Raw genomic sequence first — 21,385 nt, 5'->3', positions numbered from 1 at the left:
TTCACTTTAGTGAGCTGTATGTTTTAGGGGTGCCATTCATATTCATTGAGTTCTATTCACATTTATGCCAAACAGTAAATCCAACGAGTGAGTAGAACTAAAAAATGGCGTTTGATTTGTGACAAGTTTCACATCCTGACCGGAATTATGGGATGCCCCACATTGTTGAGTTATGAAACCGATCAAGAATTTAATTTTGAGCAACTGGACAGCTGATATCTGGGTTACATGTGAAATATTAAACGATCATCGGAGTAACATCCCATACGTACCGACAGGCAATCGAACCAATTAAGTTAGACACGTGAACTTAAAAGGCAACACCCCGCCTCGTTTTGTGCGCCAAAGTATCAGCGGAGGAGGCGGAGCCCAAAGAATGTTGGACGCCTCGGCGAGAGCAATGCATTCCGCATCAATACAAGCGCTCCAGTACTACGGTTAGTGACATATGAGTATTGCAATTTCCGAATGCGGGGTCGTTAGTTGGCACAGAACGAGATAGCCGACTCGACGGACTGACTAGAGGAATGATTTACGGACCATTTGCACATCCGATGCTCGCGTTGTTAGAACTAACGTTGGTTCGGTTCAATTAAAAAGTGTCAATGGACGTTGACTCTCAGTTAGGCTTTGTTTCGCGTTGCGTCCATTGTACTCCAACTAGCATGAATTGTTCGTTTCCTCTTGGATATAACAGTAGCTGTCAGAACGCTACGGCAAATGCAAACTCGGGTCGATTCTCGTGGAAACGTTTGATATCACTCACATACGCAGCTAACAAAAGATGATTGACTGTGATCGAGATGCAGTTCTCAGAGATGAATTTTCGGTAGTCCAATGCATGAATATGGACGTTTGCTGACTTTGACTTTACACAAGTGGAATAGCAACTGAATCGGGCAAGAAATGTTCTGCGTGATTGCTAATGCAAAGAAATTATAAATACGTATTGTGTGTTGATATCTTTTTTTTCTATCAATGTATATGACGCTAAACAGACTATTAATAAACAAACACAGGTAGCCACTTAAGATACAAATTACGTTTATTAAGGTCAGCAATTAGACATGGCGACAAGTCAATTACGCGATGCGGATAGTCTGTCGGCTGTTTCGTTTTCATGTTGAAATAAAGTCGCGATAAAATCTCGGTAATTGAAGCCAGGAAAAAAGTCGTCTGAGAACGTTTACTCTGTGTAATTGTATTGTTTCTTGCAATATACATTTAAACATGCGAATTTTAACCGGCCATTGTTGGTGTTGACAATTGTTTTATTGACGCTAAAACGTATTGCAAGTACTTCAACATTTTTCCTACTAATTAGTCTTTAAGTTAGCAAGTGACGTTCGCTTGCAATAGTTCAAGTATCAATATCATAAAAACACTTAAGTACCTAATAAGATATTTATCGAACGGAATAAAAAAATTGTTCTAACGACACGACTAAGTTATTTTATTAAGCTATTATTCGCTAACAGCTACGCAGCTACAAACAAGACAGTAACTACATAACTCCAACTTAGAAATAAATACTATTCAACATAAAATGTTCTACGAAACAATACCAATGTACGTCATTATTTACGACGACGTACTAAAGAAATCTTTCGGGATACGTAAAAAAAGTTGCGAATAGGCGAATAATGGCAAAACACGAATACACGAAACGCGATAAGAAAACTCTGAGCAGAGTGAGCGTTCGTCGCCCAACATTAATTACTGTGGCGTCCACAAAAGGAACTTGGCTTGTCAAAGAACAACTTGTGGTAGTGCTGGCCGCGCCAAGTTTGAACACTGGGGAGGTACAGTTTTTCGTGTTCTCGCGACATCGGCCGTATTACCTGTGTTATAATCCCACTCACAACTAGCACAAAAACTCGTCAAGCGAGAGTTTATTTAGCGCTTTTGTGTCTTTGTTCAAGCGGTCGCTATAGTTGCCAACTACCGCGTTCCGAACAATGCAAAAGTTTTAACGAAAGTTGAGATTGAAAACGAGACAAAATTAAGCGTAAATTAAGACTGTTCCAGGCGGAATTTCCTAATTAAACATTTAATTTATTTATTTGAGACGTGAGCTGCGAACTTCGTATGTTAACGCTTATCTCTATTATTCCAATGCTGTCTCCGAAACACGATGTTTAAAACGCACGCAAGATGTTGACATGCGAGAGGATATTAACGACCAAAAATTAGCCCATATCTCAGAAACTACCATTTGTGAGGTAAGTTAACTTCTTTAAAATTATTAAGTGCTACAAATTGGAGCTAGCACCGACATAAAACTTACGACTGCCTAGTAAAATATGAGCGCCAAGTTTAGCTATCTGGTTTCAGTTACGAAAATCATGAATAAAATAGCTAAATGAAAATAAAGGACTTAAAAACAAGAAACTGTTTTGTCTGTAGCAATAAATACAAAAGTTTGAACGATAAATGAGCGAGTTCGTTATAGGAGTTCAGTAAAACAATCTTGTAATTATAATTAAATTAATGTAGTACGGAAACGAGAGGGACAGAGACCAAATATCTCTTTTAATCCAATAACAGTTGGCCCTCTAAGGAGTCGTTATCTGAAGAGACATTCCCCAAAATCAGCTTTTCATTAATTGCTAGACAGCTTTATCTCGCGCCTTACAAACTCCGTCACTGACCCTAATGTAACATTGACGTTGATCCGACGCCAGATTAATTTATTAGCCGGTGCCCGAATGCCCATCTCGAGTGGAAATTGACTTAGTTATTAATGTCATATTTTCCTCGACAGATGTCCAAACTGTGGGTTGGCTTTATCTACTATCAATTATAACTACCATTCATTGGAAATAGGGATAATGTTTTAGATAGTAAGTTTGGATGTACCTTTCTATATGTCGGTCAAGGGCCGAATTGTAGCCATACAAATATTCAACACGACTTGGCATAGACCATGTTCAAGACGTTACATAAGTCGTATAACGCGAGCATCATAGTTCAACATATTCCCGCATCAAATCCGCTTACCCACTGGCGAATAAAATAAACTCAATACCATATCCATAGGCACCCACAATGATCGGGGAATAAAAAAATCAGAGCTAAACTGTTTACGGGAACGTGATCGAATGTAATCTCGAGCGGCGCGGTACCATTTCCGGTCAATTACGTGACTTAGTGACTCCGGAGTCCAGAATAGTGGCCCCAATAGAGTAAGCCTGGCTGTTTCATACAACAATGAAGGTTAATTATTTCGTTATTGAGGAAAACTCTTTGACATTTTGGTGGCTAGTGTGTATGTATAGTGTGAGAATAGTATTAGGTAGTGTTAGAAATGGCAAAGTTGAACACAAAGGAATAATCTTAAGGACACTTCTGGAATGTTCTAGAAAAGTCCATACGCGTTTAAATTTGAAGTGTCGTCATGTTTACTTGCACTTTCCCACCATCGGCGAAGCGTGCTTACAGTATAGAAGCATCTAATACAAAACTAATAATAACTAAGCTATCAAACCTCAAAATACTAAACACTGCACACAATGTCGCCGAGACATACAATAAACGGTGTATTCAAAACAAGAGTGTGGCCATGAATCAAGCCACAGTGAGCGCGCATACACTGTTTATGAGCACAGTTGATGTCTCTCCGAAGCATAAATCTTCACGGATTGTGCCAAAAACAACCTGACCTCTATAATTCTCGGTTCGGGCTAGTTTTGGGGCTTGACCAAACATATAGCGTAAAATAGAACGTGGAAGTTTGTGCGCAAACACATTTTATGCCACCGAAATCTCTCGGCGGACCATGATTATGATAGTTACGAATGCTGATCGAGTATTGGTTACACAATTTTGTAACAGAATAATTTGTATGAAATCAACATTTTCATAATATGATATATGATATGATATCTATACTAATATATAAAGCTGAAGAGTTTGTTTGTTTGAACGCGCTAATCTCAGGAACTACTGGTCCAAATTGGTAAAATCTTTTTGTGTTGAATAGACCATTCATCGAGAAAGGCTTTAGGCTATAAACCATCACGCTGCGACGAATTGGAGCAAATATACAATGGAAAATGTGAAAAAAAAAGGGCAGGTATAAATCATAACTTATATCTTCTACCCACGGGGACGAAGTCGCGGGCAACAGTTAGTAATATGATATTATCATCAAGGATATTAAACATTTGCCATAATTTTTGGCGAATTTCTCGAAAACATCGCATACCAACATTACCTACTTACAAAAAGGTTTAGTTATCACTATATGCTGATTTTTGCAATAAACAAGACAAGTTATTTAGAACTTAATTTTCGAACAACACATGAGGTATTTTCCATCACAATCCACTAAAAGGGCAGGGGCCACCTGTAGAGGAATACGAATACAGCCAGTTCAAAACGTGCCGGAACACAAAGCACACCTTTTACCGACGCTGAGACTGAAAATTCGCGAGTATTTCCTTACGCGACGGCAAAGACGCCGCAAAAATGCGAAAAATGGAGCCACCTCCCGGCGAGCACCGACCCTACCAAAATAATGTCGGCATTTATTATTCCTCCGTTGTGTCTCACATGTAGACGTGTCACGAGAATTTTAATGTAAAAATCCATTATTAGCCGTCACAAAAACAGCGAATACGAAATTCTGATTGTACTTTTCCAGTAGTCAAAATGCGTTGTGAATTATTTAACATGGTTCAATCCTTCACCTCTTTTACAATTTATCGATAGTTCTTTATTGCTACTTCGACTAACACTAATTCCGTTTAAATATATAAATAAAAACATTTTTAGCGTACATTTTCGTGAAAACCCACGCCATAGGTATACACCAAAACAAAACAACTTCATTTAGTGGTTCGGGATTTCGTGAACAGTACATAAGAAGAATGTTTGTTCCTTTCAGGTGCTAAGTTTTAATGAGAGAAGTTAAAGGTGAAACTAGCCGGCAACTTTTAATTATGGCTTCTAACCGCTAGGGCATCACTGTTAAGGAACTTCTGAACTTTAATAATGATTATATGCGAGAAATGGCAACTCTTACAAAAATACCGGGAAAAGGTAGGCACACAAGAATATAAATACTTCTCTAATGATAAAAATGAATATTCAGGCTTGATGAGCCAAGACTATTCAATACAGAAAATACATCAATAGTATAATGGCGGATTTTGAACCTAGTGTGTCTTTTAATGCATGTAATATACGCTAAACATGACATATTTCCCCATTTTGAGATATAACCAGTCAATCGAATGGGTAGACTACGTAAGGCAAGATTAATGATTGTCAAAGTAGTTTATTGATATTGAACTGTCAACGTAGAATTTCGTGGAATACATATTATCAAAGGCCAGACGAAGTAACGGCAGGTGGACTAATGCGGTAACAGAATGTTGGGCAAGGCAAGGCAAAAGAAGCGTCGGTTGTCCGGGAGCAAGATATGTAGGTCAACGAAAGTTAAGGTCTTCGGTCGAGTCTGGATGTGACTGGCACATGACCGAAAAAACTAAAAAACTAAAAATTGTCCAGATGTTGGAGGACAAAGACTGTGGATGATGATGAGATTATTAATGTAGGAATCAAATACCTGTTAGAGACTGTTGTAGTTTTTCATACGATATCGTTAAACCTTTCCCCATCCAAAACTGTAACTCTGTCCTTAAGAAGAGGTAGTAAGGCCATGGATTGATAGGTTCAAAAAGATCGTCTTTGTTTCAACAATCTTAAATGCGATTAAATTTCTGCTCATAATTGTCTGTTTCAGAACAATGTTATCTTTTGCGCAAGTATAGAATGGTTCTGTCTCACAACTTGTAATCTTTAGACCTTTGTTATTTTAGAGTAGGCAAACCTATAAATAGCACTAAGGATATACAATATCTATCAGTACTCTACCTAACTGTAAGATTAGGATATTTATTTTTATAAAAACCCTCGGTCTAAGGATTTTTGAGCGAGAAAGAAAGAAGAGGGGGTGTGTGTCACACACATTCAAATCACATGCACAAAGACACCCGGACTCTGGGCAAGCACTCTTGAAATAATCAAGCACTTGTCCTGCGTGGGCATCGAACCCGCGACACGTCGCTAAAATCGGGATAGGCATGGTAACCTTGCTCATAAGTGAAAGATGTTATATTAAAATATTAGTGTTACCTTAATACCTACCAAAGTATTACTAAAAAATTGCCCGAAGTTTAACCCACAATACTATAAGAATTGACCTACAATCGAAGAAATCATAAGAACGATACCTAACAATAGATTTAACAAAAACATAAAGATGCTTGGTCTCATAAATATTGTTAGAAAAAGAACTATCTCACGAACACCAACAATAGAATATTCAGAATAAAGGAGAGCATTTTAATATTGGATTCAGCATAAAGGATTGATATCAAATATACCCTTAGACGAGGATAAACAATATAATATATATTATAGGTATACATTTCTATGAATTTTTACGTATCTACTTTCGTCTCTGGCAATGTTGCCAAACAATCTTTGCAATATAGTATGGAAAAGTACCGATACGTATGCTAATACGAGCATAAGTATTGCTTTTTCTTTTATAGTTATTGTTATCTTTTAAAAACAATGGAAAACATTTACTTTCTTTAATTGACTAAGGAGACCGAGCCACGTGTTGTATGTAACATAAATAGAAATATTCTGATAAGGTACAAAGATTTAATTAAGTCTCTTTATACATTAGACGATAATAATATCATCTCGGTAATATTTGTAACTATATTTCTTTTCTACGATAGCAGTGACAAAACAAACCACCAGTGATAACCAGCGAAGTGTGATTACCGATGCAAACGTACTGTAGCACTTTACCTTGCACCACCAAGAGATTCGGTAAGACCCAAACTCGTACTTAAATATTTAGATCAACTGCGAGTAAGTTCAGAACCCTCAACGAAGGTACACAAGTTTGTTTATGTTTGGCATACATTTGACTCCTACTAAGGTTCGTGAACTCATAAATAAAACCATCGAGAAAACTTGTACCTACGACTAACATTGTTTCGACTTTTATTAGATTAACAGACTACTATGTTGGCGTGAAAAAAATAAAACTGGTACGTGGTTACTTTGGGGAATTTTGTGAAACTGTTCTAGTGGCAACGTAGGTAAACAAGCGACACTCGGGTATTCGATTTAGGTAAACTGCAGAATTGCGCTGTCAGTAAGTGTAAGGTAGAGTTGTTGCGTTGGATATATGTACGATACAGTCAGAAAGAAAAGTAGAATCGCAGATACGTTTCACAATTCTATAAATCAGAGTTCTGGCTGAAGCTTATGAGGTTTACTAACCGCAACAGTCACTTATGACATTTTCAAGTTATGTATTTGTTGTGTTCATCGACTTTTGTTGATGACTCTGCAGGAATTTGTATTCGATAGACAGTTAAATCTTTGCCGGGCATTTAAAGCCTTAGTCTTGCATGCGGCCTGATTACACGAATACAGGCAATTGTCATATTAGTAACTTGCATTCTATGTCAGACAGCAATAACATTCTACGATCCGATTGCAGCGAAGAAAACGCGTAAGCATCCGACGTATGTAGGTTCAATATAAGATTTCCTACATTTGGCTATAGTTATAATTAAATATTTACGTCTAAAAAATGGGCATAAAACTTTATAAGCCAGCAGATTTGTGGTGTTTCACTTTGTCGTTAAATAAAACAATTTTGAAAGCTAAAAATTTTGAAACTACATTTTAGAGAATTTAATCAAACAAAATTCTCATCGTAAATTAAAATTTACGCTTTATTTTACTTTAAAACATATTTCTATTTTAATTTTAACACGAACATATCTACTAAATCTAAATAAAAATAAATGCTAAATAATAAAAAGCTAGAGCTATGAACATCATAGTATTTTAAAAGCAATTTATATTGCACAAAGAGACGTCAAAAACACTGCAATTGATGCAACGGAAAGTTTTAGTTTTGCATCTGCGAATTCACAAACATGCAACGTTACTTGCGCTCATTGCACTAGAAAACAGTAAAAACAACAAGTTTCAGAATACGAAATTGTTAAAACAGACGTTACAGCTGCCAAGCTGGAATGGAAGTGGGCTGATTGCACCTGCATATCAAAATACCAGATCAATGAACACCAGTCTGTATGGAGAAGAATAAATGATTTCGAAACACAGCTCCAAAATTGCAGTACAAGTCTTTTTCAAAACGTTTAACAGAAAAGACTATGTTTATGTACGAGTATATTAAACTCCATAAGTGGTAAATGAAATAGGCAGTTACTTGGTCTAATTGCCCACAATACAAAAAGTCTGCAATTAAATGGTGATGAAACAATATAGCACCAACTATTTGATGGTTTCGAAGCCTAAAGACAGAAAAAACGTATTTTGATTTCAGGATTCTAGACTGGCGCAACGCTAATTGCATACGGTAACTATGCTTCCATTGTTTAGTTTCATATCATTTTTTTAATAGGAATCTTAATGATTTTCATAAGTCTGACAGTGCGTTTGCTTAAAATCTACGGAGTTATATGGTCTAACTATTGCGATATTATCTTATCATGGAAGAGGTATAATTGACGCCATTTTTAGCCACCGGTATCCTTTGGACATATTTATGATATTACAAATCTGGTTGGTCGCTAAGGGCAAACCCTTAACCCAGCAGCATAAACAGGAGATTCCCCTCTAGAGAACCGAACCAGCTGGAGTCCGAAGCTAAGATACCCACAAAGATTTTGCAGCCTAAATAATCAACTGTACGACGTGAACGAGTTAATATAGTTTCGTCATAGATCCAGATCGCATTGCAAGGCCAATATCAAATACCTGAAACCCATTATACTCGCATACCACGTGATGGTAATTGATACAAGAACATAATATTGTAGGTCATCTATAAGTGAGCCAGTTTAGGTATCATTTTATCTCGATCATCATTTAGACATGTCTGAGCATTTTGCGGTGTTCAACGTAATGAGCAGTACATTAACTATTGAGCCTCAAAAAGCGCAGTCATACAATTTTTTACGCACATTCTCTAGAATATAAAACACTAAGTAGAAAAAAATAGAATATTCTTTATTGAACACATAAGAACAAGCTTCAAAAAAGGTACAAATAAACTTTTGATTACTTAAAATTATGTAATTCTTATGGTTTTTGGATTACAAAGCTATCGCACATTGATTATTGACTGACTCCAACTTTTTTACTTTGTCACTTAGGTTGCAATTATTGCAGTAGATAATTAGAATTTCCAGTGAAACCGATCGATGATAAAGCAACTACACATCAATTCAAACAATCAAACGTTGTCGATATGTTAGCGATAGCGGTCTATGTATGTCACAGCAAATTGTTCATTTAGGTAGACAATCATCGGCATTTGGACATATTCAAATACGGGTGAAATCGCTAGATAACAATCAAGTCAAATTATTTCGTCAACCGCTGATTTCGGGGCCTATTCTATAATCCAATGCTTTTTCGACACTAGTCGACCATGATTCGTACACGTAGCTAGGTCGAGAAGAAAATGAGTTTATTTCGGGCTATTTTATTACGTTTGGCATGTTCCAATTACGCCTGAGATCATATGGGTCTACATGAAAAAGGTATCGTACAATACATGTAGAAATCCCTTTTGTATTTCAGATAAATCTGTAGGATAAAATATGTTTACAATTCTGTAGCATGTGGCAAAATTTTCGAAAATCCTACTACAAAGTTTCGTATAAAATCCATATAATAGGAATACCTAAATTAAAAACAAATTAAGAAATTTCTAAAACCTTAGTGACTTGGAAGTTCATATACTCTATAGAGTTCAAAGTAACCATTCACATGAGTATTTTACTACGAACGGGTAGTACATAGTAAGTTCGTACATATTTCACAGGATGTATTTGACTTTCAATTCCGTCCAATCGTAACGTATCAGAGTGCAGCTTATTGGAAAACAAACGTAATTACGTTCAACCAAACACACTGAACGAATACAACGTCATTTGCTTACGTCACACGCGCGCTGTCAATTCTCATTCGGGGCGTCACGGGCGAGCAAGCCGCGTAAACAATAGCTGGCAATGTTCGCGAGGCCTGTTCAGATGTAAGAGTGTGTTCAGATATGGCGTCTGCAGAATTTTCGAATTGCAGGCATGTTTACATTGTGATGGTTTAGGGTGCTTTTTAGTGGATACACACAAAAGAGGTGTAGAGAAGAACACCTGACCGCCACGCATCTTCTATAGACTTTTGCTTGCTTACGACTTATGTTTCAGTTTCAAGATTCAAGACTTCTATTAGATTTGATACGTGTACAGTTCCAGAACATAACCTGCGCTGCTGTTTGCACATGGCTCGTAATTACAGAGGTGTGGTTAGTTCGCCAGGTATGTTCGCACCCTAACAGATACGAGTATTATGTCGTAAGCAGTAGCGATTATATGCGAGCAACATCCCGGCGGTCATTCCGTGGAAGTGCCGCGGAAGCTCCAGATTATCGTCTGGCTGTTAGCCATATCGTCGACACTTGTGCACAATACCAATATTTGTAACATACTTTGTATTTTATTTTGTAGACGTGCATTTCGACTGAAACATTTTTGGACGATGTGAAAATTTATTTAAATAAATTATAATTATCTTCTTTCTAACATATTTTTTTTGAGCGACTTCCGCATTAAGGTTATTAATCCTAGTGTCGCGGGGGACTTTTTAGACATTCAAGTCACATGCACAAAAACAAGCAGACTCAAGACAAGCATTCGTGGATTACTCAAATGATTGTCCTTCGTGGGGATCGAACCCGCGACACATCGCGTTCAGTGGGTTTGGTGTGGAGGCCTCAACCACTTGGCTATCCGCGCAAAGTGCCTGTCTCATATGTGACCTCAAATCGAAGTATCTGGGTACACAATTATTTGTAACAAGTACAGGTAGAGCACGGGTGTCGTGCGCGATGCCACGCGATGTGGCGTGTCGTAGTCACACTTATGAACATGTAATTACTTCTTCCCTACCAATTGTGAACTATCAGGGCTGTCAATATAGGCCGGTAATCGAAATCATTTTTTTTCTCGTTCCCATTCTTTGCTTGAAGTCTAAAAGTTATACAAACTAGGATAGAGTTAATTCTGAGTGCTTAATAAATTATATAATTCTCGAAGTATACTTCTCAAGGGAAATTAAGACATAAAGCAAAACCGCGGTGTTTGAGTTTTCAGAAAATCGTAGTAGAGAAAAGGAAAAATAATTTCAAATTATTTTTCCAGTTTTCATTTCAATTGACTTACAAAGAAGTCTGGCAGCGAGAAATGAAGTGGACACGTGTATCACGCGTGCATCTGTCATCCGTTAAACAATGGAAAAAATTGCCAACGACTGGTCCACAAGTCATAATAGATGTCAATGAGGCAGACCCAGGCGGAGACGACAGGGTGACCTGGATTCATTATTTCCAAACTAGAAAATTGCTCTTGAAGGAGACAAGCGAAAGAAGAGTGCGGAAGCTGCACAATAGGACTTTGAATTAATATTTATTTCCTCTTGAGCATCGTTACGCAGCATGACACACGCTTGTCAACCCTAAGGGCAAACCTATAGTTTACGATATATGTAGGTACACCATATTAATTTAACGGCGCCATTCAGATGAAGCAGTAAATTAACGTAGTGACAAATTAACATAACAAGTACCGGCTAATTGGTTTCGATTCTGCCTCCTACAAAATCACGCACCAAATAACTCTTAAGAGAATTGAAATCAATTTTCGTAGTATTATACTTAAATGTAGTGTAAACACGCGATTACTATGTAGTTATTTTGCGTAAATAGGTATTAGTGCAGTGTACTATCTTAATATTTGAGCGATTCCTTTTGTGATATCGCTTCGAAAATGTTAATGCTCTCACAAGACTGGCAATAACACGAAGATTTTGAAATTTTCTGTGGTACGAGAAACTAAAAGTAATGTTCAAACCATAACATCTTCGAACTAGACACTTTTAAATTTGGTTTACATATATGTAAAAAAATATCGGAAATTAATGTAAAAGAATGTTTTGTTTACGAATTTCTTTAAATTACTATGTATGTATAAATATTCTGTAATCAGACAGTCATAAAGATAAACCATGGTATATTAAAACATTTAGCATCTATCATTTGTAACATACATAAAAAAAAACAAAAGAAAGGTACACGACCAAGTAACCACGATACAAAATCCTAAACATAACATTGTATAACATAAAATGACGAAACAAATGTAATAAACAAACTTCAAACACATTTCTAATGCCCGTACAGAACAACACGTGATATTACGCGAATGTATATTTATGTTTAAAGAATCAGCATGTCGACTTATATAATCGTAAGTTGATTGAAACGTGCTACGGAATTAGGAACGTGACGTGACGCGTAAATGTATCGTGACGTTTGTAACACTTGTGCGTTCATGTATGTCCTGGCAACGATATAGAAACTATTTAATTAAGTCCATAAAATATGCGAGACTGAGAATTGAGTACAGTGTTCTGGGAAAAATCTTGAGTATTCTCCAGAGCTGTATTATTCTCTAGAAGTGTCAAACATAAGTTTTGTTGAATGTTATACCACATCAAATGTTTTTAGCATGTACCTTTTTAATTATTAGTAAGTGCAATAATTTCGGATTTTTAATTAAATACGAAATTCTGAAATGCACGTTTTGTTCATCAAATCAAATTCCAAGTTTATTGGGAAAGGACATCCAACTGACAAAAAGTAACTTTAAATGGATTTCATTTCATGAAGATAGAGAATAAGCCATTATTAAGGTTAACGATTCCTAGAATACTCCAGAACAATCTCCTAGCAATTTGCAGGAAGTAAGGAAAGGGCACAGGTAAGTCGATTAAGCTAAAACTCGGGCTATAACTTTTACGACTCAATTGTTACGGCGGCTAAGTGTTAACCTCGCACGTTAATTACAAGTCTTGATTACCGCACGAGGCAAATATTTGTACAACCTAGAAATGTTTCATGGTTCCGCATATATGGTATTTGTGAAAACATTAATCACTAATCATGAATACTCTTTCAATGTATATTTTTCCACTGCTTGAATGAGATTTAAACTTTTGAACAAAAGAATGTTACGTGATTGTCAAAAATGGTAGGTTTCATTTCATTCAAGTATGACCTATGAAAGTTTCAATCAAAATATTTTTATAGGTTTTAGCCAAACAGACATAGAGTGTCTTGAATTGATAAAATTTGCATGGTGATATTGCAAACTACCGTACATTTTTAGTCATAAATTCATGGCATTATAAATCATAAAACCGACTGGCCTTAACAATCCATATTTAGAATACGTCCAATGAAATCTAAATTGTAAATCAGGAGAGCAGATATATCAAGCACTGCACTTGTACGTTTCCAATATGCTTCGGAGCGACTGAAGTATGGATGTACGTGTTCGGCACAATCGGCATATTCCGGTAGGGTCCGATAAATCCCAAGAAACCCGTTCAATATGCACATCATACTAATACAGCCTCGATACAGACGACCGAGATTAAGCGATGCTACCCGAATGGAAACCCGAACCGTTATTACGTATGTAGCAAAAGGCATAGCAAAATATGCACTATTTGTATAGCAAAATTATATATCGAACTGAGTAGCGCAAAAATGTGATATAATTAAGTAATTTGACCGCAATTTTTGTCAATTTTCGGTGTCTAGCTGTCGCTTTTGCGAAATGCATAATACAAGCACGGATTGGATAAACGTGTGAAGTAAGCAACGTAATACAAGAGGGTTACTTGCGTAACTCGAGTATCAAATCCTTCTCTATTTTATTGCACTAGTAGGTCGGTTCTGTTTTTACAAAAGGTTGTTTGAAATGTTAGATAACAACTAAATTATACATGTAGTTTTTTCTATTTTCTGCAAAGCATTTTTTTTTGTAACAAAGGACTATTATTTAAGTACACGTTTATAAAAAGCTGCATGGCGGTATGCAACCTCAAAAACATCTGCAATAATAAGCAAAATATTGCCATTTCCTTGTAATATCCAAAGCACATAACTATAGCTAACAAGGTACGCAAAATCATTGGCTTCACAGCTTTTCCATTTACCCAACCCTTGGAGTGGCGTTCTGACGGTCTGTCAGCGTTAGTTGGCTGGGCAATAGGTATTCTAGCTCAAAGGTAAATCGGCTAACGTCGAACAGTGAAGGGTTAACGAGAAAGTGCTACAGTTACAAGTCTTTGTTTGGTAGCATCGAAGTATCGGGGATACACTGTTTCTGTAACCAGCAACGACAACTCTGCATCTTATGCACGATTCAACGTACCTTATTGTCCGTTTGACTGATAAGTCAAATGACGTTGGTTCTAATCCCGACATGTACCAATATTCGTTCTATCATTTTTGTATAACATACAAAGTAATAAATGGTAAAGGATAATTTTGTGACGAGACCGAGCAAACCTGAGAATTTTTCAAAGGTGCCTTTTTTCACAGGTCCGTTTTCTTGTGTGCTCAATGAAAAAATAAATAACAATGGTGGGACAAAATAAAACAGCAACTGAACAAATGACTATAAAACGCCATACATACATAATATATTATATGATTGGTGGAATAATTATCAGTCTATTCGTAAAAACAGCAAGCCCAGTCCATGCACATATGACAAACAGTTCGGTAGTTATTGCCGTACATGTCCACACGACTATTTATTCTACCATCCAACGTCATATAATATTTACAGGCACATTTTGTTGGAAGTAACTCATGTTAACCATGCAATAATTTCCGTCATTCGTTTGCCTACCTTTATTAATTAATTTCAACGCGTTGCGGATTTAAAAAGCGACAGATTATTCATTTAGACCTCAAATACACGCTTTATCTGGTAAACTAATAGTACTAACTGTTCGTATTGACGATATGCATTTTTACTAACCTTGTATGTATTCCTGGAAGTGGTTTTTGTATAAACTATGTTTGATAATAAATTGTTAAGTTTAATGTTTAAAAAAATATGTCATATTTACGTATTTTCGTATGGTTTTATAAAATCTCTTTGGGTTGTCTCTCAGTATTGGCGTTATCATTTACAAATAATTATTTTAGTAACGAATTTACCTACCTATACTACCTATATACTTATACCTATGTAGAAGTAAATCAACGCAGTTCATTTGACTCTTAACCCAAGTAATTTGATAAATAAAACCTACGCTCATTTATAGTTCATAATTGTAATTGCAATTAAGTGTCCTTGCCACCTCGGTAAGTTTAATCATTAATCAAGTCGTGGGGGCTCTTCGATTCTATCTCTCACGGTCAGTAATGATGATACATAATTAATTGAGCACAATTAATCAGAGGCCGGAGTTTAGTGGACGAGAACTTCAGTACTTTAGGTATCTAACAAATGTTATATAGTATGCATAACACAACTAACAACATGTGACGTAGAATGTTACGTTTCGAAAACGACAGAAAAGGACTATTCGAATTAAAAACTTTTTCATACTTATTTTGACACAAAACAGTTTGATCAGTTTTTTTTTCAAGTGGTCATGTGTGCACTGCGCCGGTAATAAATAATTAACTAACCAGTAGAATAAATTTATTATGAATGCTAAATATGTTTGAAATATTCATTAGGCAAAAATAAATATAATAATAGAATTTTACAATAGGTATAGTGCTTCAATATTTTTTTATTTGCAAATAAACCAATCGATACTTCAGACGGAACTCAAACCTGAACATGGCTGAATAAGTAGGTAGGTCAGTTTACCAATTAAGCTACCCGCCACAGACCAAGAGTGAGACATAAGAATATATAAATTGAAAAAAAAACCGCCGAGTATTAAACTACAAAAGCAAGAACAGACGTAAAACAAATAAAACAATGGATTAAAAAAATCGAGAATTAACTAAAGCATTAAGACGCAAATTAATTACCGTCTCAAAACATTAATACAATGTTATTTTTTATCGACTTGCAAATCAAAATTATACAAACAAGCCCCTTTTGCTTGGTGTCCTTTAAACTAGAAAGAGTGACGTAATAGAATGTGGAATTGTGCAAAAATCTAAAATCGCCGATAGAAATAGAGATCGACTATTGATTTCACGTGTTACTAATTGCATCAATGGGATTAAACAATAAACACAATGTGTTCTTGACCGTATTATTTCTTACGCATACCATATTTTCTCTAGCCCCATTAAAATTGCAAAATTACATTCAAGGTAATAAAATCAAGGTAATGCAATAAAAACTAACTAGCTATCAAGACGTGTACAAGTGCTTATTAACTTAGGTATATTTTTATTTAGTTTTAAGACTGCATAAAAAACTAACGACTACATAAAAACAAATGCAAAAACTATGATTATGTTGATTGCATATATGTAGACTAGATAATGTTTATAATATTGTTTTTCATTCCCCGGTGTTAAACACTTCTAAGAAAATCTAACCAATACTCAACCACGTTTTCCCTATAAAATAGTAAAATATAAAAAAAAATCTAAGTTCCTTCGAGCATGTGGTATATGTAAATGTGAATAACTCACTTCAAGACCAAATGGTAAAACAAAATTATTACTTACATTATCAACCAAACCTAAACAGGCTGCCACCAACTCACCATGAACAAGTACCTAAAATAATTAGGTACAAAATACGACGATAGTAAGCAACACATTTCATTCAAATATCAAAACTACACCGACTAATACACAGACACACTTACTATAAACATACCATTTTATATACCTGCAGCCATATCACACTATCACTAGTACACACAACTTTTTTAAACGTTTGAACGCACCGACACACTCGCAGATATCAAGCCACTGAGCCTGTGAACATGGCTTAGTGCGAACCGAATTCGAAAGCATTTGTATAGAAAGTTACAGTCTAGTTTTGATGTAGGGTAGTGTGTATAGTAATCGATTTCAGGTAGTGCCAAATGCCAACTTAGTCACTACCGTTCTTCGTGATGAATGATTGCGAAAGAAAGAAAGAAAATACTTTTTATTGCGTACCTGCGTAGGACACATACCATTATGACGATAATTATAATCAGTAATGTACAGTAATAAGTACATACAGTCTCTAACAACGTCGTGAACTTTTTGTCTGATCACCTGTCCCTATTAATATTCGATATCATATCCCAGCCTAGTGAATTACATATTCTTTTGAACAACAATATTAGCATTTATTAAACTTGTTTCATTGACCAACCTTTAAAGGACCAAATAACCAAAAAAGTGAGAAACCTAATAACTTAATAATGGGAAATTCGAAGCAAACACCTTTTCATAAACCAAGATTCAATAATAAAAAAAAAAACAAAACCTCTTACAAAGATCATGATAAAAGAATAACTAAAAATATAATTCCTTTATTCGTTCTGCAGTCAGAGGAACAAGACACTTCATTTATCTAATACTAGCTTTGCCCGAGGCTCTCTCGACGTCTGCAATCCGTCTCTATAAAAAGGTGGATGACCTATAACTAACGCGAAAGCTAAGCTACAAATAAACGGCAATGTCTTTAGTTCCAATGGATAATGGACTATAAAAACCTTTTAGTTCCATGAAACACTGCACATGGTATAATTTGGTTTAAGCTTCTTTGTGTCTTATTTGCAACTGTAAGTACTTTAGAGTTCATTCACCATTTCGTAGCTAATATTTTCTGTACAACAGAAAAGTATAAGAATTTATTTTGAAATAAATAATTCACGCAAGTCGGTCGTTTGCAAGCTTTTTTGTAACGACGTGTATAATTCAGTTCCGCATGACTTAAAACAGTTCACATGTCAAACGGTTTTTCTAATCAACTAACTAAGTAAACTACATAATTAAACAACAACTTTAACTCAGCTTTGATCGTCATCAGAAATCTACATTTAAAAAGAAAAAGCTCGAATGCGTGACACGCACGCATTTACTGCAAGTTCTAATGTTATAAATTTTAAACAAGAAAATATACCTTATAAAATTTTATTCTTAAACTAGTCGATCAATGTGCACTGCGTTGTTAAATCACACTTTTATCTAAAGATAATAAATTAATAGTAATCATAAAAACAGCCTTATATCAAAGACTCCAAAAGACACATAACAAAAGATACTCTGACAAGAATTGTAGCCTTATTCCGAATCCTCAAAGCAAAGATCATAGACACGAAATAAACGCCCACAAACCGTTTACACCACTAAACAACTCAACCCAAAAAATCCAAAAAAGATTTAGAAGCAAATCAACATGATCCAAGCCCAAGCTTCAAAGGGGACAAAGCCGTTCAGATAACAGCGTATCTGAATAAACAAGGATACAAGATCGTCTCACGCGTTGCATGTTATTACGGAATACTGAGCCCAGATCTGCGAGTTGTGATGTATGAACACTTGAATATGTATGGCCACGCAATTGCAACGGCTCCGGAACCTACAGATTGACTCAAGTTTTGCTCGGCAACAGTGAATGGTTTATGGAAAACTGCGGTCTTTGGAACGTTTGATTTGTGCAATATCGTTGTTATTCAAACAAACACATTTGAATGTTAGATAGATAGAGTTCGCCATCCGCTTATACGAGTTATGCTTTTGTTGGTTTCGACGTTATTCAGATATCGCAGTTTAGAGATGTTGGCGTATTTATTCTATAGCTAACTATTCTCCTTTAAGGAATTTCAATAAATCCACAGAGATATTTCGGTGACGGAATACTTAATTCAAACGCCGCCTGTTCAATGTATATCCGTGCCCCATTAATATTTGAAGTATCCACTTTATATTCTATTATTAGTTCCATAGCGTGGTCTAGCTCCAATCGATTTACAAAGCGTTCGGAAACCTGTGTGCCGAACTATTGACGTCGGATATAATGACATAGCACATTACAATAAACAATGAGACACGACCTCGATGGCAGCACGCTGTTGTCGCTGAACAAGCTATTTTAATTATAATTGGCCCCTGACGTGCCTGCAGCAGACACGAGCAGGATACGTACCCAACGATAATAGCATTGAAAACAATAGCTGACAATAATTCTGGGTGCACAACTGCAAAACTTTTAATTGGAAGTAAATACGATAGAATTTTGTAATTGTAATGTGGGAATAATTGGTGTTCGTGTTTACATAGGCCGTTCCATCCCGTTATTTAATGAGCCTTTTTGTGCTCATTTTGTTTTCTTGAATTAAATTTAAATTGAAACACAACAACTGGAAAGCTTTGAATTAAGCTGAAATAATCCTTGTATTTCGTTATATTTATACTGATGTAACTCAGTTCCACCAAAATCCGATAAAGTTCGTACCCAAACCGGTGGGTTTATAATCGGACGGATTATTTCAATTAGTGCAATGGCGTACAAAATTTAGCGTGATTCCTCATTATTAGTGAAACAGGTTGTTTTGTTCTGCTGGTACTACTTATTTTGTTATGTACCTTACCTTTATAAGAATCTGTGCATTGTGGGTTGTATTACCCCTTTCACTAGTAAGGTACCTACTTGGATACATAATCCAGCGCTGAAACGTATATTCATGATATTCTAAGAAACAAGCTCCCCAAAAGTCATGCAGCCCCAAATTACAGGTACATTGCTTGCAAATCCTCTTGTCGTGTTCAAAAGGTTCACTAAGACGTCGGTCCCTATTAAAATCCCTAGCTTCGGTTAGTAATTAGGACAAGAAAACGGGAGCCCTCCACTGGTACTAAGATAACAGAATTACAATGTTAAGGATCGAAAGTTCTAGGTGTCTAGTAGATTACGTCAACAATGTCTGGCTAAAGTTGATTTAGTAGTCTATAAAGAATATTAATTATCGGATTCCCCTAAGTAACGCTTTAAGGGCACTCAAAATACGCCTGGTAATAAAATAACCTTGTCTACCAAGAAAACTATTAGGTATTTTTTAATAGAACAAAAGACTATACGTAGGTACCTGTAATTCAAACTGAAGCCCTCACGCTCGACCGCTTTGTTTGCGACTATGAGAACTATAAACCAGCTTAGTTACTGATAAATGAATATTTCCTACTTATTATGATATATGTATTAGCATTAAGTGCAGATAGTATCGAGTTAACGACGTCCATAAAGCATTTTTCGCGTGCACGGCCCGAATAACAGGAATAATGCGCTGTTACGTAAATTAATGAATATTCAACAAGGCCAATAATAAATGTAAATTACATCCGCACTGACAGCGAAATATATCTAATTTCAAAGGTAATTTAAGATCCTACAGTAAATTAACTTGACGATCACATTTGAATATGGAAATTGTGAGAAATAGTGCTGATCTGCGCCTTGACAGTACCACAAAGAAATTCACAGAATTCATTTGAACTGCCTCTGTCCTGTTTTCACAAGTAATTTATCGTAGTAAACAAAACCTATTTCTTTCATTAAAGGAACTTACGTAATAAATCAAATGAAAAAAAAACGTTGAGTTTCCTTAATTATCTAAAGGAAACGTTGTGTAATGATGAAGTAACAAGATAACAGCTGGGTCGCTCGTTTAACCAAGAATTTCGATTACACAGACGGGAAAATCCCTCTAATACTGGTAATGTCCGTCTAAACCGTCTCAGTGGTGCGACAGTGGAAAAATTCATCCAGGCAGACCAGTAATCAGTCAAGTTTTAGCTCCGCGTTACAGTAATGGGACGCCCAAAGCGAATGCCGCTTTGTCTCCGTACATAGCGCTTTATGTAAGACGGGCTCGAAACGAGCGTTTGTAACCTAAGTAATGTATGATGTTGTATCAAATTGCTTCCGTTAACTCTAATCCAATTTAGTTATAGCGGGGTTATGTAAATTGGCCGGTGATTTAAGTGCAACACGTAACTAAAATCAATAATTGTCGCTGTGTCCATAAATCTAATTTCAGACATCTTCTCTTTGTTTAGATTGTTGGTTATGCTTGAGTATTTATGTGGTACCTGACATTTTCGTAATAAGAAAAATTCAAAAGAGCTAAGATAATTTTAACTTCAAAACTGATAAAATTTCGGGACAAAGATCGGGTTGTTGAAAATCTTCGTTTCGTCGCAACAAAATGTTGAAAACTATACTACATTACTCTTTTCACCGCTTGTGTCGTGGCCCGAATAAATGCTGTTCGCTCATTTTGCTATTGGATAATTTAATGTTATTTCACGACACACTTTTTCATTTTAGAATGATGATTTCTATAAAAACGTTCTAAAGACATGCAATAAATTGTTTAAAAGTGGGCTTAGAATATTAAGTTTTAACATAAATGTTTTTTTTTAATAACAAAACTTTCAACGACTGGCTGTCGTGAGTAATAACTTCACCGAAACAAT

General features: G+C 35.8%; 1 protein-coding gene across 2 annotated transcripts in view; it reads right to left on the bottom strand.

The window, feature by feature from the left end:
• Positions 1-21,385, bottom strand: part of LOC113503527 (furin-like protease 2) — a 198,642-nt gene that overhangs the window by 109,050 nt on the left and 68,207 nt on the right. The window lies entirely within an intron of this gene.

This window comes from Trichoplusia ni, chromosome 19 (genome assembly GCF_003590095.1).
Source record: "Trichoplusia ni isolate ovarian cell line Hi5 chromosome 19, tn1, whole genome shotgun sequence".
In the NCBI taxonomy this organism is placed as follows: domain Eukaryota; kingdom Metazoa; phylum Arthropoda; class Insecta; order Lepidoptera; family Noctuidae; genus Trichoplusia; species Trichoplusia ni.
Note: the sequence above shows the minus strand (reverse complement) of the source record. Positions and strands in the feature narration are given on the sequence as shown.